The following is a 25,113-nucleotide window of genomic DNA, read 5'->3' as shown; positions in this document are numbered from 1 at the left end:
CCTATATTAGTCTATGGGGCAGTGCAGACTGTCAGTGATTTTTGCACAGCGTAAGGCCGCTTTGTAAAACTCACGACATGTCCGTTCTTTGTGCGTATTTCACGCATCACGCACCCATTGAAGTCAATGGGTGAGTGAAAATCACACGCACCACACGGAAGCACTTCCGTGGGACGCGCACGATTCGCGCAACAGCACTAAAACTAGGAATGTAAACGGAAAAGCACCACGTGCTTTTCTGTTTACCGACATCCAAACGGAGTGTCATAATGATGGCGGGAGAGCGAAAATCACGCAGCCACGCATCATACGGGGCTGACACACAGAGCTGTTAAGTGCCTTTTGCGCACGCAAAACGCTGCGTTATTTGCGTGCGCAAAACGCACACGCTCGTGTGAATCCGGCCTTAGGGATGTCACGATACCAGAATTTGGAATTCGATACCGATACTTCGTTTAGTATTGCGATTTCGATACCAATTCGATACTTTGCCGAGAGTAATAAAAAAAAAGTTCTTCCATTTTCTGATGTGAGGCGCGTGGTGTGATTCTGAATTTAACCTCCATTTGCCTCACATTAAGGGCTTATTCAGACGAACGTATAATACGTCCGTGCTAAGCGCGTGATTCACGCAGTGTATGTCCGCTGCGTAAAACTCACGACATGTCCTATATTTGCCCGCTTTTCGCGCATCACGCACGGCACACGGACGCACTTCCGTGTGATTTGCGCTACAGTAGTCAAAACTAGCAGCCGAAATACGTTCCGTCCATTAGACGTAACATGGTCATGTGAACCCAGCCTTATAGAGCGGGTCTGCGGCTGTGTAATACAGCCATTGACCCGCTCCTGACAGTAAGTGCGCGTGCGGTCAGCATGAGGAGATGCGGCCGGTGCTGCACTAATGAGCGGCGGTTCAGGCACTGAAGACAGAACACGGCCGCCATGTTCTGTCTTTAGTGCCGGTAATCATTAGTGCAGCGCTAATCACATCACCTCATCCTGACGGTGCGCACTTGTCAGGACTCAGGAGCGGGGCAATGACTGTATTACACAGCCGCAGCCCCGCTCTCATACAGTCATGTGTTAGGGTATGTTCACACGGCGGGGGTCCGTAACGGCTGAAATTACGGGGATGTTTCAGCCTGAAAACATCCCCGTAATTTCAGCCGTACCGGCATGTGCAGGCGCTTGAACGCCGCGTCAATTACGGCCGTAATTAGCGCTGCTATTCATTGGAGTCAATGAATAGCGGCTCCAATTACGGCCAAAGAAGTGACAGGTCACTTCTTCTACGCGGGCGTCTATTTACGCGCCGTCATTTGACAGCGGCGCGTAAATATACGCCTCGTGTGAACAGACAAACGTCTGCCCATTGCTTTCAATGGGCAGATGTTTGTCAGCGCTATTGAGGCGCTATTTTCGGGCGTAATTCGGGGCAAAAACGCCCGATTTACGTCCGTAAATAGGCCGTGTGAACATACCCTTACAATACTGAGCTGTGCAGCCCAGCAGCTTAGTATCGAAATACATGAAACAACGGTATCGAACCGTTTGGGGATGCACAGTATCAAAACTTCGATGAATTGTGCATCCCTAATTACAATATAGAATTATTTGACTCACACAGCGAACGGCATAAAAAAAATAAATGGAAAACCCCAAACGGAGGGAACAACTGCTACCCCCCCCCCCCCCCCCCAAAAAAAAAAAAACATTCAGTGCAAACAGGAGAAGCATCTCTAACATGCACCACACACTGCCAGTCACCAGTCTATTTATTTGGGATAGACTATGGCATGAAGAACTTTTCTACCATAGAAAAAAATCATTGCCGGATGTATGTACAGAGGACCAAGTAGCGGCCAGGCAAATTTGGCCTAGAGGGAACGGACACAGCATGAGTGGAGTGGGCTTTAAGATTTACTGGGGGAGTTAAATTCTGAATACTTTAAGTTTTATAAATAGCATATTTGAATCCAACTGGCAACCGTGCCTTTTGAGGCCTTCTTACCCTTCCCAGGTGGGGAAGAGAGATCTCTTCTTCAGAGATAACCTTTAGGCTGCTACAAATATAAACCTTTTTATTCACCTGTGGGAGGCTAAATCTTGATCAAAATATGAATTGAAAGCTGAAATCTGTACAGGGCTTAAGACCCATTTCAAGACCTGCCTGTAAAAAAAAAAAAAAAAAAACAACAATCAAGGATCTGGGCCACAGAGTGATTTATATCTGGCTTAATATCCCTACACCAAGAAAGAATCTTTTTCCGCACCTTATTATAGATGGAATTTGTTATCTCTTTTTTACTTTTCTATAAAGTAAGGATACATGAATGGGGAGAAGTGTATGACGCTGATTGGTCAGAGTCATACACTCCCCTGTACAACGCCCACTTGGCCAAAAAACTAAAACACGCCCAGTTGTTCATTAAGAAACTCATTAGAATAAAGCTTATATAGGTCATAACTCCGTCAAAAAAGATTGTTTCTCAAAATAAAAAACACTGCTGTAATCTACATTACAGCGCCGATCACATCATGTAGAATATAGGACACGTATAATGTGGTGACAGAGCCTCTTTAAAGAGGCTCTGTCACCAGATTAAAAAATGCCCTCTTTCATACATCATTTTATGGGCACTGGAATGTAGTTAACAGCAGTGTTTTTTATTTTGAGAAACAATCTTTTTTTCAGCAAGTTATGACCTTTATTACATTTATGCAAATTAGTTTCTTAATGCCCAAGTGGGTGTTTTTTAAACTTTTAACCAAGTGGGCATATTACAAAGAAGTGTATGACGCTGACCAATCAGCATCATACACTTCTCTTCATTAAACCCAAGCTTGTTTCACTGAACAGCGTGATCTCGCGAGACCACGCTGTGACGTCACTTCCACCCACAGGTCCTTCATCCCTGCGTCTGAAGACTGAACATAGATAGTCTCCAGGCGTATGAGAAGTTAGTCGTCGGATCTGCAGCAGCGGAGGAGGCAGCATCACACAGTGCAGGTAAGCATATAGAACTCCCTAGAGACAAAGGACCTGTGGGCGGAAGGGACGTCACACGAGATCGCGCTGTTCAGTGAAACAAGCTTCGGTGTAATGGAGAGAAGTGTATGATGCTGATTGGTTAGCGTCATACACTTTTGTAATACGCCTACTTGGTTAAAAGTTAAAAACCGCCCACTTGAGCATTAAGAAACGAATTTGCATAAATGTAATAAAGGTCATAACTTGCTGAAAAAAGATTGTTTCTCAAAATAAAAACCACTGCCGTTAACTACATTCCAGCGCCGATAGAATGATGTAGCAGATAGGGCATTTTAATCTGGTGACAGAGCCTCTTTAAGTCCCGCTTGCAGGAAGTCCATAATTTTTGCTATGTTGGGATGAAGAACATTTGGTTTTTTTTCATCCCCACACCAGGAAAATTATTTCTTACAAACCAGATTATAAATTGCATTGGTCACTTCTTTCCTACTTTTTTGCAGCATATTTATTACAGATTCAGATAGTCAATTTGATTTTAGGACTGAGGCTTGAGAAGCCAGGCTGCTAGTTTGAGCCTCTAAGTGTCTGTACGGTATATAGACCATGATGTAGGAGATCCTGATATTGGCAGTATACAGGGTTCTGTTAATTTCAGACTGTTTAACAGTTCGAACCAAGCTCTTTTTGGCCACAGGGGGGCAATAAAGATCACCTTTGTTTTTTCGAGCTTTTGTAAAGGTTTTTAATATAAGGGTATGTTCACACGGATTATTTTTGGCCGAAAAATCGGAAACAGAATGCCTCCAAAAATCTGACCATTGATTTCAATGGGGAAAAACGGCATTCTGTTCCGACGGGCCGTTTTGAAAAATGGCCGTGTAGAACACGACCCCTAAGAGGAAGTGCATGTCACTTCTTGAGCCATTTTTCATTGACTCTATAGAAAAACAGCTCCAAAAATCGTAAAAAAACGAGTTGTTTTAAAAAAAAACGTTGGAAAATCAGCTGTTTTCCCTTGAAACCAGCTCCGTAATAGACTTTTTTTGCTAAGCGTGTGAACATACCCTTAGGCTGGGTTCATACAATCAATTTTCAGACGTAATGGAGGCGTTTTACACCTCGAATTACGTCTGAAAAAACTGCTCCAATACGTCGGCAAACATCTGCCCATTACTTTCTATGGACTTTACGATATTCTGAGCCGACGACCTGTCATTTTACGAGTAGTTGTCAAAAGACGGCGCGTAAAATTATAGCCTCGTCAAAAGTCTTGGGACGTAATTGGAGCAGTTTTTCGTTGACTCCAATGAAGAACAGCTACAAATTACGCCCGTAAAGGACACGCCGCAAAACGCGAGTACATGCAATTACGTCTGAAATTCAGGAGCCGTAATTTCAGCCGTAATTGTCGATATCGTGTGCACATACCCTTAGAGTAATTGGAGGAAAAGAAAAGGCAAGTTGGAACTTCCAATTGTGAGCCAACGCGTCCACCCCTAGACACTTTTCTTTTGGGTTTAGAGAAAAGTTTTTCTGGCTCACAAATAAATCCACTTCCGGAAGTCCCCACTCCTGAGTTATTTGGAGATAGACTTCCTGTTTTAGGCACCATTTGGTTGGACCTAAATCCTTCAGATTTAAGAAATCTGCCTGGATGTTGGAAGAACCTTTGAGATGGAGAGCTGAGAGGGACAATAGTCGAGGTCCTGCCGAAGAAAACATTTGGCCCGCTGGGAACTACAGTATTTTCTGTCTGGTACCTCCCTGACGTCTCAGGTACGCAATTGTCTGAGTAAATTCTCACATGAGCATTTTGGATAAGGTGTTCTGTTACTTTTAGAGACTCCAGGACTTCTCTTAAAAGAAAAGGTGTCATGATTTTTTATTTTTATTTTTTATTAATTTGTTTTTATTTAGTAAAATATTATATTGACTTTATTTTTTCACACACAATGTTTTTTTTTTAATTAAAACTTTCTTACTTTACTGGGGCTGCCATGTTTTCTTTCATCTGTGCACGTGTCAATTCACGCCACGGATGGAATACGGCAGCTACAGTGCATAGGCTATAACAAACGGGACCCATTCCTTACATCCTCTGCTTCTGCCGTCTCGCTCTGTAATGCGCAGGCGCAGTTCAGAGCGACCCATCATAGAAGCTGGTTTGTAGGGGGAAAGCCGGCGGCATTTTGAAGACCGGCCGCACTGCAGGTAAGGGGGGGGGGGGTGAGTGTAGTGGGCGCCACTGATCCTTTATAGCCGATTATCAGCAGTTTTGAAGACACAGACACACACACACACACACACACACACACACACACACACACACACACACACACACACACACACACACACACACACACACACACACACACACACACACACACACACACACACACAGGGGTGGGTTGTGTGATGGTAAGCGTGGGCATGTGGGGTGCGTGCAGGGTGCTTGTGGGGACCTCTAGTATTTGTGGTGGCGCAGGAGAGTAGACAGAAGTCGCTGTAGGTGAGTAGAAGTATTTATATTTTTCATATAGCTAAGTTTATATTTTGTTTTGCAGGTTCTGCTGGACTACGCCATTCGTTGGACTACTGCGAGAATCTAGATTTCTGTGTTTGTTTTTGTTTTTTAATAAAATGGTTAATGAGGGTTTTGTGGGGGGTAGTTTTTATTTAAATAATATTTTCTTAGGTCTGTTTTTTTAATACTTTACTAGCGCTTTGATAATGGCAGTTGTCTGTTTGACGACGTCCATTACTAAGGTGGGGCTTCGTGTTAGCCAGTTTAAAAAAAAAAAAAAAAAAAAAAAAAACCCCCCGGCTGCAACTACCCCCTCCCCTCCCCACCGCCACGATCCAGTTATAAAAATAGAGGGGGACCCCATGTCGTTTTTTTGAGAAGAAAAAAAAATTATTATTAACATCGTCAAGCAGACAACTGCCATTATCCAGGCGGTAATCAAAGTATTAAAAAAACAGACATAAGAAAATATTTTTATTGAAATAAAGACTCCCCCCACCTAATCCTCGTAATCATTTTATTTAACAAAAAAAAACAAAAAAAAAAACTTAGATCATTGCAGTAGTCCACCGAATCTATGACATAGTCCAATAGGTCCAGCGAAACCTGCAAAACAAAATAAAATTAGACCTCTAGCACACTTCAGTGAAATGCTTTTATCACGTGTTCTTTTACGCATTTTGTGTTGGCTTTTTTCACGTTTTTTGGCGCATTATTAGGACTCCCATTGACTATGGGAACATTTGGCGTGTTTTACCCAAAACTGCTTCATTTACACAACACGGTTTTTAAAAATGCGTGTGTAAAAAAAGTGAGTGGTACTAATGTTAGTACTAAAATACTAACAGCGCGCTTTACCAATTATGACATGGTTTTCGGCATGTAAAATGCGCCAAAAAAACACGCCAAATACATGCCATGTGAACCGGTCAACTGAAAAGTTTATCACCACAGGCTCTCCTTCTTGACTTTCAGCATTCGTAGCCATTTGGTGTGTCCTATAGGTTCTACCAGCTGCCATTGTAAAAGCACTATAATGGGAGACGGACAATGCTTAGCAATTTCAAGACACGATTTCCTGGCTTGTAGCCCCAAAAAAATTAATATATGAGGGGAGGGTGGGTGTGTGGGGTGTGGTGTGTGTCTCTCTCAGGGAGCTTTCCCTTATTCACATTGCTGTAATCCTTGGGAGTGCTCCCTCTGGTGGCCAACATAGGAAATATATAAAATTATTTTTAATTTTTAATACGAAAAAGAAAAAAAACAAAAAAAAAACAGCAAAAAACGTGAAAAAAATAAAATTAAAAAAAAAGTAACCGTTAAAAAAATAAATAAAAAAAATAACGTTTTATTCTCGACACATTCCCACTAATTCTTTGAAATTTGACGAATGATAACCTATTTGTATTGGCCAAACCCCATGAAAGGATCTTGGATCCAGTGTTGCTTCTCAACCTCTTTTGCTTGTATCCGTAGTTACTGACGTTACTGGATATGGGTGCCAATGGATTCCCTTTTTTAGATTGTTGGTTTTCAACCACAAGAGAGATTTTTTTTTACTGACTGTCAGTAATATCTTTGTCTAGGGCAGGGGTCTCAAACTCGGCCGGGTAAGTGGGCCACATATAGAAAAAATGGGAAGTAGACGGGCCGCATTACTTTCAAATTTGTTACATAGTTTGTACGGTTGAAAAAAGACACATGTCCATCAAGTTCAACCAAGGGATGGGAAAGGGGAAGTAAAAAATTTCTACACATAGCAGTTAATATTTTTTTGTTCTAGGAAATTATCTAAGCCTTTTTTAAAGCCATCTACTGTCCCTGCTGTGACCAGCTCCTGCGGTAGGCTATTCCATAGATTCACAGTTCTCACAGTAAAGAAGGCTTGTCGCCTCTGCAGGTTGAACCTTTTTTTCTCCAGATGGAGGGAGTGCCCCCTTGTTTTTTGAGGGGGTTTTACATGGAACAGGATTTCACCATATTTTTTGTATGTGCCATTCATATATTTATATAAGTTAATCATGTCCCCCCTTAGTGGTCTTTTCTCAAGGCTAAATAGGTTTAATTCTTTTAATCTTTCCTCATAACTTAGATTCTCCATGCCCCTTATTAGCTTCGTTGCTCTTCTTTGTATTTTTTCCAACTCCAGGGCATCCTTTCTATGAACTGGAGCCCAGAACTTGATTGCATATTCTAGATGAGGCCTCACTAATGCTTTGTAAAGTGGTAATATTACATCCCTGTCCCGCGATACAATACAAAATTATTGTTAATCAATTAGTTATTTGATCTACTATAACACTATATTAATTACTATAACACTGCTAGGTTTAAAATTTGAGATATTTCTCCACGTGCTTATTTCAACAATCCAGTTTTACAGTTTAAGTGTCGCTAAATGCAGTCCGGCGCCTCAGTTGGCAGACACACGTCAAGATTGGGCAGCCCCGTTTTGGATGCTGCCACAGTGCCCTCGGCGGATGCTGCCGCACACACCCCAAGTAGATGGCTCCATTGGGGCTCCCTCTAGGAGTGAAATCCCCAGCCAGTGCGTTGCCGACACTTTGGCTGAGGATCCCTCTACTGTTAGAGCCCCTGACGTCACTGTCCATAAACAGTGACGTTAGGGGATCCTCCTGGACCGGAATGTGATCAGGGGCAAACCCAGAGCCTGAGTCCCGGAGCAGAGCACTAGTATAGGCTCTGCGCCGAAACTCTGGGGAAGCCATTAACATCAGTGTCCATATATGGACAGTGATGTGAGGGCCTTGCCCAGAGCTGGAGTCCCGGAGCAGAGCCGCTTCTAGCACCCTGCCTGGGATTCCAGCTGTGCCCCTGACATCACTGGGACTCCTGCTCTGGGGAAGCCCCTGACATAATTGTCGATGTATGGACAGCGATGTCAGAGGCTTCCCCAGAGTCGAGCTTATACTAGCGCTCTGCCCGGGACTCCAGCTCTGGGGAAGCCCCAAACACAGTGCAAAATACAATCACAGCAGTCTGAGGAAGCTAAAAGGAAAGGAGCATAGTAACAAAAAGAAAAGACAACAATGCAGCCCCCCAGACCTCCTAAAATGCAATGGTAAGAACACGTATGCGCAATCACAGGAAGCAAAGACCACTCACAATAGACACAATGAGGGAAGGAAAAGATAGAATGGGACTACGTCTTATTGAAGAAAAAGGATTGTTTTTATTTTAACTGGCCAAGAAACACCTGTGGGGTCAAAATGCTCACTACACCCAAAGATGAATTCCTCAAGGTGTGTAGTTTCCAAAATGGGGTCACTTGTGGGGGGTTTCCACTGTTTTGTCCCCTCAGGGGTTTTGTAAATGTGACATGGCCTCCGCAATCCGTTCCTGCTAAATTTGAGCTCCAAAAGCCAAATGGCGCACTTTCCCTTCTCAGCTCTGCCGTGTGTCCAAACAGCAATTTATGACCACATGTGGGGTATTTTACTCGGCAGAAATTGCGTTACAAATTTTGCAGTGCTTTTTCTCCTTTATTCCTTGTGGAAATGAGAAAAAAATAAAATAAATAAAATCGCTAAACCTACATTTTCTTTGAAAAAAACCAAAAAACGAAGATTTTAATTTTCACGGCCTACTTCCAATAATTTCTGTAAAAAAAACAGTCAAAATGCTCACTATACCCCGGGATAATTTCCTTGAGGTGTGTAGTTTCCCAAATGGGGTCACTTTTGGGGGATTTCCACTGTTTTGAGATCTCACTGATGGGTGAATAAAAACATTTTCTATTTTGATACGAACTCTGGAGTGCTGCCTCTTCTTCCTATTTAGTTTACACTTGGGGATTTACATGTGGGATCCCAGAGGCTTGCACCCCGATACCCTAGAGGTTTGTGTTCTGCTGTGCTGCCCATACTCTCTCTGGATATTGTTTTACAAGCAGATACATTTAAATTTAGAAAAATGCAATTTTTTGCACATTTTCTCCAAATTTGTGTTTTTCACAAATAAATACTAAATTTAAAATCGACCAAATTTTTCCAGTAACAATGTCCAATGTGTCACGAGAAAACAATCTCAGAATCACTTGGATAGGTAAAAGCATTCCGAAGTTATTACCACATAAAGCGACATGTCAGATTTGAAAAAAAATCGGCTTCGTCCACAAGGCCAAAACAAGCTCAGTCCTGAAGGGGTTAAACTAGGAATTGTTTGCAAAGGAGAAAAACCAATGACACACAGAAACCACACGGACAGACGCCACACAGATATTCAGAACGATAAAAAAAATTTTACTGCTTTTTGTAGACACGCTTATGCGAATGAGGTGTTTGAAAAGCCAGTTTTAGCAAATTTCCTCTAAGGGTATGTTCACATGACTTATTTTTAGGCGTCTTTTGGAGCTCAAAACGCTCATATTACGTTCCAAAATACAATTGAAATAGGCCTGCAAACCATTTTCCATTGATTTCAATGGGCAATATACATGAGGCGTAATTTTACGCTGCTGAATTAAAAAACCGCCTCGTAAAAATATGAGGGAGTTCACACAGCGTTGTTTGTCAGGTAGAAAAAACATCTGCCTTTAAAAGTCCTTCAGGAATTTTGAGGCAGATTTTGAATTGCTAGCGTTGACCCTTTTTTTAGTTGAATCTAATGCAAAAGACGTGGGCAAAAAAAAGCTGCAAAAAATATTAGAAACAAGTGCTGCAGGTTTTTTTTTTGCTGGCTACCATTGTTTTTAATTGGAGGTCAGAGCAAGAACCCTTTAAAAGAAAGAGCATGCTGCCACCCCCCCCCCCCCCCCGACCCCCGTGTTCTGTCTTCAGTGACCTTCCTGACAGGGCCTCATTTTTCAAATCTGACATGTGTCACTTTATGTGGTAATAACTCCGGAATGCTTTCACCTATCCAAGCGATTCTGAGATTGTTTTCTCGTGACACATTGCACTTTAAGTTACTAGCAAAATTTGCTCGATATGTTCAGTATTTAATTGTGAAAAACACCAAAAATTTGTGAAAAATTGCAAAAATTAGCATTTTTCTCAATTTAAATGTATCTGCTTGTAAGACAGACAGTTATAACACACAAAATTGTTGCTAATTAACATCCCCCATATGTCTACATTAGATTGGCATAGTTTTTTGAACATCCTTTTATTTTTCTATGACCTCACAAGGCTTAGAACTTTAGCAGCAATTTCTCACATTTTCAAGAAAATTTCAAAAGGCTATTTTTAAAGGGCCCAGTTCATTTGTGAAGTTGTTTTGAGGGCCTTATATATTAGAAACCCCCAAAAAGTCACCCAATTCTAAAAACTTCACCCCTCAAAGTATTCAAAACAGCATTTAGAAAATGTCTTAACCCTTTACACATTTCACAGGAATTAAAGCAAAGTAGAGGTGAAATTTACAAATTTCATATTTTTTTGCAGAAATAAATTTTTAATACAATTTTTACAACACAAAGTTTTACCAGAGAAATGCAACTCAATATTTGTTGCCCAGTTTCTGCAGTTTTAGGAAATATCCCACATGTGGCCGTAGCGTGCGACTGGACTGAAGCACCGGCCTCCGAAGCAAAGGAACACCTAGTGGATTTTGGGGCCTTATTTTTGTTAGAATATATTTTAGGCATCATGTCAGGTTTGAAGGGCTCTTGCAGTGACAAAACAGTAAAAATCCCCCAAAAGTGACCCCATCTGGGAAACTAGACACCTCAAGGAAATTATCTAGGGGTATAGTGAGCATTTTGACCGCACAGGTTTTTTACAGAAATTATTGGAAGTAGGCCTTGAAAATTAAAATCAACATTTCTTCAAAGAAAATGTAGGTTTAGCGATTTTTTTTCTCATTTCCACACGGACTAAAGGAGAAAAAGCACCGCAAAATTTGTAAAGCAATTTCTCCTGAGTAAAACAATACCCAACATGTGGTAATAAATGGATATATTTGGACACACGGCAGGGCTTAGAAGAGAAAGAGCGCCATTTGGCTTTTGGAGCTCAAATTTAGCAGGAATGGTTTGAGAGGCCATGTCACATTTACAAAGCCCCTGAGGGGACAAAACAGTGGAAACCCCCCACAAGTGACCCCATTTTGGAAACTACACCCATTGAGGAAATTATCTAGGGGTATAGTGAGCGTTTGGACCCCACAGGTTTTTTGCATAAATTATTGGAAGTAGGCTGTGAAAATGATAATCTAAATTTTTTCAAAGAAAATGTAGGTTTAGCTAATTTTTTCTCATTTCCACAAGGACTGAAGGAGAAAAAGCACCGTAAAATTTGTAAAGCAATTTCTCCCGAGTAAAACAATACCCCACATGTGCTAATAAACGGCTGTTTGGACACACGGCAGGGCTTATAAGGGAAAGAGCATTATTTGGCTTTTTGAGATCACATTTTGCAGGAATGATTTGCGGAGGCCAAAACGGGACTCCATTTAGGAAACTACACCTCGAGGAATTAATCTAGGGGTGTAGTGAGCATTTTGACCCCACAGATGTTTCATAGAATTTATTAGAATTAGGCAGTGAAAATAAAAACAGTCCTTTTTCTTCAATAAGACGTAGATTTAGCGCAAATTTTTTCATTTTCTCAACAAATAAAGGAAAAAAAAGAACCCAACATTTGTAAAGCAATTTCTCCCGAGTACGGCAATACCCCACATGTGGTCATAAACTGCTGTTTGGGCAAACGGCAGGGCTCTGAAGGGAAGGACCGCCATTTGGAGTGCAGATGTTGCTGGATTGGTTTCTGGGCGCCTGTGGGCCCAAAACAGTGGAAACCCCCCAGAAGTGACCCCATTTTGGAAACTACACCCCTCAATGCATTTACCAAGGGGTGTAGTAAGCATTTTAACCCTGCAGGTGTTTTGTAGAAATTTGTGTTCACTCGATGTTGCAGAGTGAAAATGGCATTTTTTTCCATAGATATGCCAATATGTGGTGCCCTGCTTGTGCCACCATAACAAGACAGCTCTCTAATTATTATGCAGTGTTTCCCGGTTTTAGAAACACCCTACATGTGGCCCTAATCTTTTGCCTGGACATATTACAGGGCTCAGGAGTGAAGAGTATCATGCAGAGTGGAGGCCTAATTTGGCGATTTACAAAGTATTGGTTCACAACTGCAGAGGCTCAGATGTGAAATAATAAAAAGAAACCCCTGAGAAGTGACCCCCATTATGGAAACTGCACCCCTCAAGGCATTTATTAAGGGGTCTAGTGAGCATTTTCACCCCACAGGTCTTTTCCATAAATGAATGCGCTGCGGATGGTGCAAATTAAAAATTTATATTTTTCCCTAGATATGCCATTCAGTGGCAAATATGTCATGCCAAGCTTATCACGCTGGAGACACACACCCCAAAAATTGTTAAAAGGGTTCTCCCGGGTATGACGATGCCATATATGTTGAAGGAAACGGCTGTTTGGGCACGCTGTAGGGTTCAGAGCCGAGGGAGCACCATTTGGCTTTTGGAGAGCGGATTTTGCTTGGTATTATATTTGTTTGAGTATTGCTGGTGTTTCCATTTATAATGTGGGGGTACATGTAAGCGGGGCGGAGTATATAAGGGGCATAGTCAGGTGGTATAAAAAAATAAAAATAATCCATAGATGTGTTTTACGCTGTGAAGCAATCCTTTCCGCACAGGCCAAGGTCGCACTGATAGATGGTGTCATTTCTTATCCCCCTTTTGGTCCACACTCCGCACCTTTTGTAGTTTGGGGAATTTTGCTAGGAAGTGTTGTCCTGGTATAATACGGGCACCGTCGCTTCAAGCGGATGTTTGGGCTCTCCCCTCCCTGGTTCCCTAATTTTAGGTCCTTGATAAATCGCCTCTTGAAACAGAAGAAATGTTCCCCTCGGGCACAACTGCATATTTTTTTATTTCCTGACTTATTGGAGCCATAACTTATTTTATTTTTCATAGACATAGTGGTATGTAAGCTGGTTTGTTGCGGGACGAGCTGTAGTTATTATTGGTACCATTTTGGGGTACATGTGACTTTTTGATCACCTTTTATCCTATTTTTTGGGATGCCAGGTAAACAAAAAAACGCAATTCTGGCACAGCTTTTTTTGGTTTTTTTTATACAGCGTTCACCATGCGTTATAAACTACATGTTAACTTTATTCTGCGGGTCAGTACGATTCCGGCGATACCTAATTTATAGCACTTTTTTATGTTTTACAACTTTTTGCACAATAAAATTACTTTTGTAAAAAGAATGTATTTTTTCTGTCGCCAAGTTGTGAGAACCATAACTTTTTAATTTTTTTCTCGACGGATGTGTATGAGGGCTTGTTTTTTGCGGGACGAGCTATAGTTTTTATAGGTACCATTTTTGGATACGTGCGACTTTTTGATCACTTTTTATTCTAATATTTGTAGGGCAAAGTGACCAAAAAACAGAAACTCTGGTAAAGTTTTTTACGTTTTTTTTTTACGCTGTTCACCGCGTGCAATAAATATAATATTTTGATACCTCAGGTCGTTACGGTCGTGACGATACCAAATACATATGGTTTATTATTATTTTTCAATAATAAAGGACTTGATAAGAGTAAAAGGGGGATTGTGTTTTATTTGATTAGTTGAAACTTTTATTGTTTTCAAACTTTTATTTTTTTGCACTTTTTTTACACTTTTCTTCAAGTCCCACTAGGGGACTTGAAGGTCCAACGGTCGGATTTTTTTTTTTTAATACATTGCACTACCTATGTAGTGCAATGTATTAGATCTGTCAGTCAGTCTGTTAGGCAGGGCCTAATCGGCTTCCGTAATGGCAGAGCAGGAGACCATTGTGTCTCCTGTTGCCATAACAGCAGTCGCCAGTCTGGATTGCCTGTCAGGGCTGACGATCTGCTAGTAACCGCTACGATGCAGCAATCGCTTTCGATTGCTGCATCGAAGGGGTTAATGGCAGGGATCGGAGCTAGCTCCGTTTCCTGCCGTTACAGGTGGATGTCAGCTGTACAGTACAGCTGACTTCCACCGCTGATGACGCCGGATAAGCTCCTGACCCGGCGCCATCTTGCCGGCAGCTACGGAAGCCGATCAGGCTCCGCCGCCGGGCGGATCTTGACCGGCTTCGGTGCTAGGCAGACCGGGAGGCCAGTATTAGGCCTCCGGTTGCCATTGAAGCCACCGGAACCCCGGCAATTTCATTGCTGGGGCTCCGATGAGCTGCAAACCCCTTAAGTGCAGCGATCGCGTTTGAGCGCTGCACTTAAGGGGTTAATGGGAGGGATCGAAGCTAATTTCGGTCCCCGCCGTTACAGTCGGATGTCAGCTGTAAGATACAGCTGAGATCCGACGATGATGGCACCGACTCAGCTTCTGAGCCTGTGCCAAACATTTGCCGTAAATGTACGGCATTTTGCGGGAAGTCAATGCTTTCCATGACGTACATTTACGGCAAATGTCGGGAAGGGGTTAAAGGGAATGTGTTGTTAGCAAAAAATGTTTTGTTTTTTTTTAGTTAAACAATTAGTGTATAGGTGATTAAACATTGTTCTAATTTTTTTTACGAGTCAGGAAATATTATAAATTAGATTCTAATTTATAATATTTCCCAGCACTGGTCACTAGATGGAGCAATTCCCAAAATTGCAGCATTGCATGTGGTAAAGCAACCACATTGCTTTATGCTGCAAAATTGGGAAAAAAATCCCTCGCTCTAGTGAGCTCTCAGAATCCCCCCCTCCTTTATCCTGGCTAGTGCCGGGAGAAACGAGGGGATTGAACGGTCTAACCTCCTACACTGTGTGTCGCCATTTTTTGAGCTAACACACAGTGTAGAAGGTTAACATACAGTAGTAAACACACACTGAAACACGAACATACATAGAAATCACTTACCTGCTCCTGTCGCCGCCGCTCCCTCCGGTCCATCCGCTCTGCTGCTCCAAGTGCACAAGTCCGGAAGCCGCGACCGGAAGTAGTAATCTTACTGTCCGGCCGCGACTTCCGGTCTACAGGAAAATGGCGCCGGACAGCGCTCAGTTCAACTTGGACTGTGTGGGAGCGGCGCATGCACCGTTCCCACACAGACGGCGTACACCATAGTGGATGGAACGGGCCCCGTTCGCATTCACTATGGGACTGTAGCTGCCGTATTCCATGTCTGTATGTGTCGTTAATCGACACATACAGAAATGGAAAAAAAAATGGCAGCCCCCATAGGGAAGAAAAAGTTAAAAAATAAAAAAAAAGTACCACACAAACAAATACAAAAGTTTTTTATAAAACACGAACAAACGGATCTAAAAAATTTTTTGGGGGCGACACTATTCCTTTAATGTCAGGAGCGGGGCAATGGCTGTATTACACAGCCACAGCTCCGCTCTATAACGGCGGAGATCAGAGAAATCTCTCATCTCCGCCGCCATTCCCCTGAATGCTGCCATCAAAGCTGAACGCAGCATTCAAGAGGAAGTGAGAAGGGGGATGTCCCTTGGATCGCATCACAGGAATCCCTGTGACGCGATTGAGGGACATACCATATATGGGCAAACAGCCCAGGGTCCATTGAATGACCCCAGGGCTGTCCTACCATATTTCTTGTAGGCTCTGTCACCAGATTTTCAAACCCCTATCTACTATTGCAGCAGATAGGCGCTGCAATGGAGATAACAGTAACGTTGTTTTTTTTTCAAAAACGAGCATTTTTGGCCAAGTTATGACCATTTTTATATTTATGCAAACGAGCCTTTCTTAAGTACAACTGGGCGTGTTTAAAGTTATGTACAAGTGGGCGTGTATTGTGTATGTACATCTGGGCGTTTTTACGAATCAGCATCATCCACTTTTCTTCGTTACCACCCAGCTTCTGGCAGTGCACAGACACACAGCGTGTCCTCGCGAGATCACGCTGCGACGTCACTCACTTCCTCCCACAGGAACTTCATCCCGTCAGACGAGCGAGGACACGCTGTGTGTCTGTGCACTGCCAGAAGCTGGGTGGTAACGAAGAGAAGTGGATGATGCTGATTCGTCAGCATCATACACTTCTATTCACAACGCCAAGCTAGTAAAACAAAGTAAAAACGCCCAGATGTACACACAAGACACGCCCACTTGGACATAACTTTAAACACGCCCAGTTGTACTTAAGAAAGGCTCATTTGCATAAATATAAAAATGGTCATAACTTGGCCAAAAATGCTCGTTTTTGAAAAAAAACAAAACGTTACTGTTATCTCCATTGCAGCGCCGATCTGCTGCAATAGTAGATAGGGGTTTGAAAATCTGGTGACAGAGCCTCTTTAGGGCATACTTAGGCATGTCCTAACAACTGCCTGTGTACTATCTGTATATACAGTGTGGGCCATTTATATGGATACACCTAAATAAAATGGGAGTGGTTGGTGATATTAACTTCCTGTTTGTGGCACATTAGTATATGGGAGGGGGGACACTTTTCAAGCTGGGTGTTGAACATGGCGGCCATTTTGAAGTCGGCCATTTTGTATCCAACTTTAGTTTTTCAATGGGAAGAGGGTCATGTGACACATTAACCCCTTAGTGACCAGCCCATTTTAGGCCCTAATGACCAAGCTATTTTATTCGTTTTTCTATATTCGCATTCAAAGAGCTATAACTTTTTTATTTTTTCGTCTACATAGCTGTATGAGGACTTGCTTTTTGCGAGATTAGTTGTACTTTTTAATAGCACCATTTTTGGGTACATATAATTTTTATATTAACTTTTATTAACCTTTTTGGGGGGGATTATAAAAAAAAACTGAAATTCCGCCATTGTTCTATGCGTTTTTAAATTGACGCCGTTCACTGTGCGACGTAAATAACATGTTACCTTTATTCTATGGGTCGGTACGATTACGGCGATACCACATATGTAGAGGTTTCTTATGTTTTACGACTTTTGCACAATAAAAACACTTTTGAACTAAAATTATTTGTTTTTGCATCGTCGCTTTCCAAGAGCCGTAATTTTTTTATTTTTCCATCAATGTAGTGATTTTTTGGGCTTGTTTTCTGCGGGACAAGACGTAGTTTTGAATGGTACTGTTTTGGGGTGCATGGGACTTATTGATTCATTTCTATTATGACTTTTTTGGGGGGCAATGGAAAAAAATTGCAATTTCGCCATGCTTTTTTGCGTTTTTTTTTTACGGTGTTCACCTTGCGGTTTAAATTACATATTAACTTTATTAATGGAGTCATTACGGTCGTGGCGATACCACATATGTGTACTTTTTTTTTTTTTTTTTACACTTTTACTAAATAAAACCACTTTTTATGGAAAAAAAATGGATTTATTTTTTTACTGTACTTTTTATTAATAATCTTTATTTCACTTTGATGATATATTTTATTAGTCCCATTTGGGGACTTTACTGTGCAATCTTCCGATCGCTGATATAATGCTCTGGTATACTTCGTATACCAGAGCATTATTGCCTGTCAGTGTAAATCTGACAGGCAATCTGTTAGGACGTGCCTCCGGCGCGTCCTAACAGGCATATGTCCAGGGCAGACCTGGGGGCTTTTAGCAAGCCCCCGGCTGCCATGAAACCCCATCAGAGACCCGCGATTGCATTCGCGGGCCGCCGATGGGTGACAGAGGGAGCTCACTCCCTCTGTAAACAAAGTTAAATGCCGCGGTCGCTATTGACGGCGGCATTTAACGGGTTAAACGGCCGCGATCGAAGTAAACTTCGATCGCGGGAGTTGGAGCAGGAGCTCAGCTGTCATCAGACAGCAGAGCCCCGGCTCCTGCCTGCACGGGAGACCCGTGCAGGACTTAGACTAGGCTGACGTGAAAAGGCGTCAGCCTAGCCTAAGGCCCCTTAGTGACCGACGTAAAAAGGCGTATTGGTGGTCACTAAGGGGTTAAACTTATCGAGAATTTCACAAGAAAAACAATGGTGTGCTTGGTTTTAACGTTACTTTATTCTTTCATGAGTTATTTACAAGTTTCTGACCACTTATAAAATGTGTTCAAAGTGCTGCCCATTGTGTTGGATTGTCAATGCAACCCTCTTCTCCCACTCTTCACACACTGATAGCAACACCGCAGAAGAAATGCTAGCACAGGCTTCCAGTATCCGTAGTTTCAGTTGCTGCACATCTCGTATCTTCACAGCATAGACATTTGCCTTCAGATGACCCCAAAGATAAAAGTCTAAGGGGGTCAGATCGGGAGGCATTTCTTCTGCGGTGTTGCCATCAGTGTGTGAAGAGTGGGAGAAGAGGGTTGCATTGATAATCCAACACAATGGGCAGCACTTTGAACACATTTTATAAGTGGTCAGAAACTTGTAAATAACTCATGAAAGAATAAAGTAACGTTAAAACCAAGCACACCATTGTTTTTCTTGTGAAATTCTCGATAAGTTTAATGTGTCACATGACCCTCTTCACATTGAAAAAAACTAAAGTTGGATACAAAATGGCCGACTTCAAAATGGCCACCATGGTCAACACCCAGCTTGAAAAGTTTCCCCCCTCCCATATACAAATGTGCCACAAACAGGAAGTTAATATCACCAACCATTCCCATTTTATTTAGGTGTATCCATATAAATGGCCCACCCTGTAGATATATGCCAGTACATTAAAGTTTAAAAATAAAGTAAAAACAAAGTAATGTTAAATGTAAAAATAAAACAGACCTTTTTTTACAATAAACATTAAAATAAGTCTCAATACATAAAACATACACATTCAGTATTGGCGCGGGCGTAATAACCTGCACAACAATTTTTTTGCATCATTTATGATGTGTACGCTGTAAAAAAAATAAAAAACTGCTTTCTACCACTTATTAATGTGAGGCGCGATGAATTTAACCTCCATGTGCCTCACATTTATAGTAATTAACCCCATCATGTACCTTACACATTAACCCATTATGACTGAGAAACATGATGGAGTTAATTACTATTAGGCCTCATGCACACGACCGTAGCCGTGTGCACGGCCGTGATTTTCGGGTCGGCCGGCTGTGGACTGTCAGCCGCAGGCCGCCCGCAAATCGCAGGACATGCACATGGCCGCCGCCATTGTTTTCAATGAGCCCGGACCGCAGAACAGGGCCGTTATAAGACATGCCCGTTCTTTCTGCGGTCCGGGCTCCCGGGCCGTGCAAGGGCCGCAAAAACTACGGTCGTGTGCATGGCCCCATAGAAAAGAATGGGGCCGCAATTCTCCCGTGGATTTTCGGGGGAATTGCGGCCGCAAAAACACGTTCGTGTGCATGGGGCCTTAATGTGAGGCACATTCAAAATTAATCACATCATGTGCCTCACATCAGAAAACGGAAGAACTTTTTTTTTTATTACTGTTGGCAGAGTATCGAATTGGTATAGAAATCGCAATACTAAACGAAGTCCAAATTCTGGTATCGTGACATGCCTAATTGACATTACAAAAGAAAAAAAAAACACTCAATACACTTGTAAACACCAAAAACGCTTTGAAAATCAGCTCCAAAATCACCTGGATTCAGAGGCTGTTTTCTCTTGAAATCACCATCCTAGTTCTGTAGTTTCAAGATCCAGTTGTTTCTATTGGCCACCTTTCCATATATTTATGGATGTGTCCATGCCGTAGAGGTGATCTGCAAAATATAGCGCATGTCCTATTCTTGTTCCGAAAATGTGGATTTTTATGGGCGCTTCCGCAATTGCAGACGGCTACGGACCTATATCCATCGGATAGCGTAGCCATCGGATCCGTAATTGTGGACAGTAAAAACCCTTATGGACGTGAGCAGGAGACCTTACTTAGAAGGTCGTCCCTGGAGGACTGGTGAAGCCAAAGTCAAAGAAAGGTTTCCCTTCACTGCCCTGTGACTGTATCAGTCTCCTTGGCACATGCCCTACCAGTGCCAGCAGATTTTTACACATTTAGGGATAGTTCACGCTAGGGATGTAACGATACCAGAATTTTCTACTTCGATACCGATACCATGTGTAGTATTGCGATTTCGATACCAAAACTATACTTTTGCCAACAATAATTTAAAAAAAAAAAAAGTTCTTCCGCTTTCTGATGTGAGGCACGAGGTATTATGCATTTTGAACCTCCACGTGCCTCACATTAATAGTAATTAACCCCATCATGTTCCTCCGTCATAATGGACAACATTGGGTTAATGTGTGAGGTACATGATGGGGTTGATTACTAATAATGTGAGGCACATGGGAGGTTCAAAATTAATAACCCCTCGTGCCTCACACGAATAAGTGAAAGAAAGCAGTTTGTTTCATTTTAGAACAGCGTAAACATGAATGACACTATAAATGTGTTATTACGGTCACGACGATACTAAATAGGTGTATATTTTATGTATCGAGACTTCGTTTAATGTTTTATTGTAGTGTGCGTGTTTTTTTTTTTTTTTTTTAAACATTACTTTAGGTTTTTTTACTTTATTCTTTTTAAACTTTATTGTACTGGCATATATCTATATGCCAGTACATTAGCCTGTGTACTGATGGTGCACAGGCAGTTGTTAGGGCAGACCTAAGTATGCCCTAACAGGAAATATGGTCAGACAGCCCTGGGGTCCCCTTCACTGGACCCTGGGCTGTCTGCCGATATATGGTGTGGCCCTCGATCATGTCACAGGAATTCCCAGTGACGCGATCTAAAGGGCATCCCCCCTTCTCACTTTCCCCCGAATGCTGCGGTGGTGGTCAGCTTTCATCGCAGCATTCAGAGGAATAACGGCGGAGATGAGGTTTCTCTGATCTCCGCCGTTACAGCGGGACTGTGGCTGTCTTACAACCATTGCCCCGCTCCTGACAGTAACTGCACATGCAGTCAGCATGAGGTGGTGCGGCGGCGCTGGCACTGAGGACAGAACATGGGGGTGTTTTGCAGTGCGCCCGCATCACCTCATCCTGGCGGCGGCACTTGTCAGGACTCAGGAGCGGGGCAATGACTGTATTACACAGCTGCTGCCCCGCTCTCATACAGTCATGTGTTACTATACTAGCTGTGCGGTCGGGCAGCTTAGTATCGAAATACATAAAACGGTATCGAACCGCTTGGGGATGCAAAGTTTCGATGCATCGTGCATCGCTAGTTCACGCAGTGGCCCTTAAATCGTTCCCCATTGATTTCAATGGAAGGTAGAGACTTTTTTTCCCCAGACGGTTTTTGGCCACTTGCGGAAAATAAAGTGGCATGCTCTTTCATCAAGCTGTTTCCGCCCGAAGAAAGAGCATGTCATAAAAAAAAAAACAAAAAAAAAAAAAAACGCTGGCAATTCAAAATCTGCCAGACCAAAAAAAACGCTGTGTGAACTCCCCCTTATTGCTATGCTAGTTTAGGCGGTGTTCACATCAGCGTGGTCTTTCTGTTGAGGGGCTCGGTCTGAGATTTCCATCAGAGGAACCCCTCAACAGAAAGGCGAACGGAAACCATAGCTTTGATCTCAATGGTGACGGATACTTTGCTAATAGTTTTTGTTTGTCACGGTTGTGAAAGGGTTCCACTTTTTTGACGGAATCAATAGCGCAGTCGATCGGCCCCCTTACATGCGGCGATTATTGCTATGGACACATTATCATTCACTTATAAATTGCTCCACATAAAAGGGCCATAAGCAGCGGCGTATAAGGGGTTGCAGCGGTCACAATTGCGACGGGCCACATCTATAAAATGTTATTGTAGTAACTGGGGCCTATGTAATAAAATAGACAGGCCCCTGTTACTATAGTAATAATATACTTACCCTCCTCGTTACCGAGCGCAGCAGAGATTCTGGCGTCTCTTCACGGTATGACATCACGACGCTGTGCACCACGTCGTGACGCTGGATGGCGTCAGGACCTCCGCTGCGCTAGGTGCCAAAAGGGGTAAGTAAAACATTACTGTCTGCTGGGGCGATGTATCTAAGACTACCTATGTGGTGGGCTTAGATACAGAGCCCAGAAGACCGGATCACACATGGACTTTTGGGCCCCGTAAACCTTTAGCTACGCCCCTGGCCATTAGTAACGGTGAATGGACGCCAAAAAAAAGACTCCACTCTCTATAGACAGCTGTAAGTACACACTATCACAACACTGACGGCAGGAAGGAGAACCGATGACATCACATCACTGACCTGCGGACTCAGCCCCGTGTATCACAGACCAGCTCCCGCTCAGCACCATGTGACTCACTGTATGCGCTGCAAGGGGTTTCCAGAACAGCCCCACACACTGCGTATCCCGCCCGCCCCTATTGCTCATTCAGGACTATAGTCTAGGATAACACGATTAGTAACCCGATCACGTACACAGTCTCAGCATTATATAGGCACGTCTCTGTCACAGCGCTGAGAGAAGACGATGTAGTGCCGGGTATCATATACTTACACCAGCCGTGTCACAGATTACTGGCGGGATCCAATGTGATGCTCGGCTGTATCTGCACCGTGGCAATATAGCGGGAGTTTCGAAGAGACGAGAAAAAAAAAAAGGCGCGTTCATAATTCCCGCCTTTCAGGGTTACCTCATACAGGAAAATGAGTGTATTCATACAGATATGACGCATGATGCCGCAGGCCCGCGAACAACGGAGCAATATTTTACAACAGGTGGATTTTGAGGCAGAAAACACCACGAAGCGCTACTGATATCAGACAAAAGCCAAGTAGTAGCAATATATAATAAGAAGGACTTTATTCTGGCTACGCGTTTCGATGCCGTACCAGCATCTTCATGGGGCGTTTCAATATACAGAAGGAACAAACACATCATATATAGCGCAGTCAGTTATGTAAATAATAAAAAAAGAACCGCCAGGAGTCTAACTGGTGCCTAACGTCATGGGAGGTCAAAAAGTAAACGTGACCGACAGAAAGAACATCCAATCATATAGCGCCAGAATATAAAATGACAAGATGCAGAATACAGAAAACATTTGAAATAAATACATAGGATAAAACTAGTAGTATAAAACGTAAGATGTAACAAGGTAGAGAGCGGAGATATCGCTGAGTGAGGCGCACGGAGAGTGGAAATAAATGCAGACAGTGCCTGGTAATCATTAGCTGTAAATGGTACGTGATGATCATCGGAACACACTAGAAACAGGTTAAACACTAGTAAGAGCGTCCCTGTAGTCATGGTGACCGAACTGACAGCGCTTAACTACGGAAGCCGAGATAGGTCAAATTTAGGGACATGGGGGAATGACTAAGCCCGTGGAGGATCGTGTGCCGTCCGTGTGTGACGGAACCGTTGCCTAGCAACCGGCGGGCAGAGTTACACATAGAGACAGATACTGCATTAATCGGCAGCCCATTCTCTCTGTCAGCACTGATAGAGAGAAGGGGCTGCTGATCAGTGCTTAATAAGAAAAATAATTTCATACGTACCCAGGACGTTGTCTTGGTGACGCGTCCCTCTTCTGACATCCAGTCCGACCTCACTGGATGACGCGGCAGTCCATGTGACCACTGCAGCCTGTGATTGGCTGCAGCGGTCACATGGTCTGAAACGTCATCTCAGGAGACTGGCCTTGAGGAAGAAGCAGGCAAGCAGGGAGTTCTGGGTAAGTAGTACCTTTTATTTTTTTGTTGCAGGTTTGTTCACCAAAAGTTTTTTGCAGGAGGAAAATTCTGCCTCAAAATTCAGTTTGGGATTTTGAGGCAGATTTTGTCCTTCCTGCACGTTTTTCACTGCGTTTTTCGCCCGCGGCCATTGAGTGCTACGGGCAAAAAACTCTGCGACATACGCTCTCTCTGCCTCCCATTGATGTCAATGGGAGGTCAGAGGCGTAAACGCGCGAAGGTAGGGCATGTCCCTTCTTTCTCCCGTGAGGCGGTTTTTCCGCTCCCTGGAGAAAACCGCCCCCGCGTCCCATTGAAATCAATGGGAGGCATTTTCGGCCGGTTTTTGCAGAGCGGTTTCAGCTCCAAAAGGCTTGTCAAAATACTCTGTGTGAACAGGCCCTTAGGGTATGTTCACACAGAGTTTTTTGACACGGAAACCGCTCCGCAAAAAACGTCCGAAAATGCCTCCCATTGATTTCAATGGGAGGCGGGGGCGGTCTTCTCCTGCGAGCGGTAAGATCGGCTCGCGGGATAAAGAAGGGACATGCCCTATCTTCGCACGATTACACCTCTGACCTCCCATTGACATCAATAGGAGGCAGAGAAAGCGTATTTCGCTGTGTTTTATGCCCGCAGCACTCAATGGCCACGGGCGAAAACCGCCGGCGTGCAGGCAGAGGAAAATCTGCCTCAAACTTCCAAACGGAATTTTGAGGCAGATTTTCCGCCTGCAAAAAAACTCTGTATGAACCCAGCCTTACCCCCCCCCCATTCACACGAACGTAAAAACGCCCGTAATCACGGGCCGTAATTACGGGCCCATAGACTTCTATTGGCCACAGGTACCTCCCCGTATGCTTACGGATAGGTGCCCGGGCCGTTAAAAAATATAGAACATTTCCTATTTTAGGCCGTAATTACGGCACGGGCAGGCCCATAGAAGTCTATGGGGCTCCCGTAATTACGGGTGACTACATGTGTGCACCCGTAATTACGGGAGCGTTGCTAAGCGACATCAGTAAATAGTCACTGCCCAGGATGCTGAAAGAGTTAAACGATCGGCAGTAACTGTTTCTGCACCCTGGACAGTGACTT

The 25,113-nt window shown here is 43.2% G+C and overlaps 1 protein-coding gene across 5 annotated transcripts in view; it reads right to left on the bottom strand.

Moving 5' to 3' along the window:
* SLC29A2 (solute carrier family 29 member 2) overlaps positions 1–23,909 on the bottom strand; it is a 110,817-nt gene extending 86,908 nt beyond the window's left edge. Inside the window, exons 1-2 of one of the 5 annotated variants that reach the window (XM_075837373.1) lie at positions 23,842–23,877; positions 2,093–2,173 (exon numbers count right to left, since the gene is read on the bottom strand). The gene's annotated coding sequence lies outside the window, so the exon portion shown is untranslated. Of the gene's footprint in view, positions 1–2,092; positions 2,174–22,584; positions 22,683–22,837; positions 22,911–23,841 lie in introns of those variants that run through there. The other 4 variants (XM_075837372.1, XM_075837377.1, XM_075837376.1 and 1 more) reach the window with 4 other exon arrangements.
* Between the last annotated feature and the right edge of the window lie 1,204 nt (positions 23,910–25,113).

The sequence above is a fragment of the Rhinoderma darwinii genome, chromosome 9 (genome assembly GCF_050947455.1).
Source record: "Rhinoderma darwinii isolate aRhiDar2 chromosome 9, aRhiDar2.hap1, whole genome shotgun sequence".
Lineage (NCBI taxonomy): Eukaryota > Metazoa > Chordata > Amphibia > Anura > Rhinodermatidae > Rhinoderma > Rhinoderma darwinii.
Note: the sequence above shows the minus strand (reverse complement) of the source record. Positions and strands in the feature narration are given on the sequence as shown.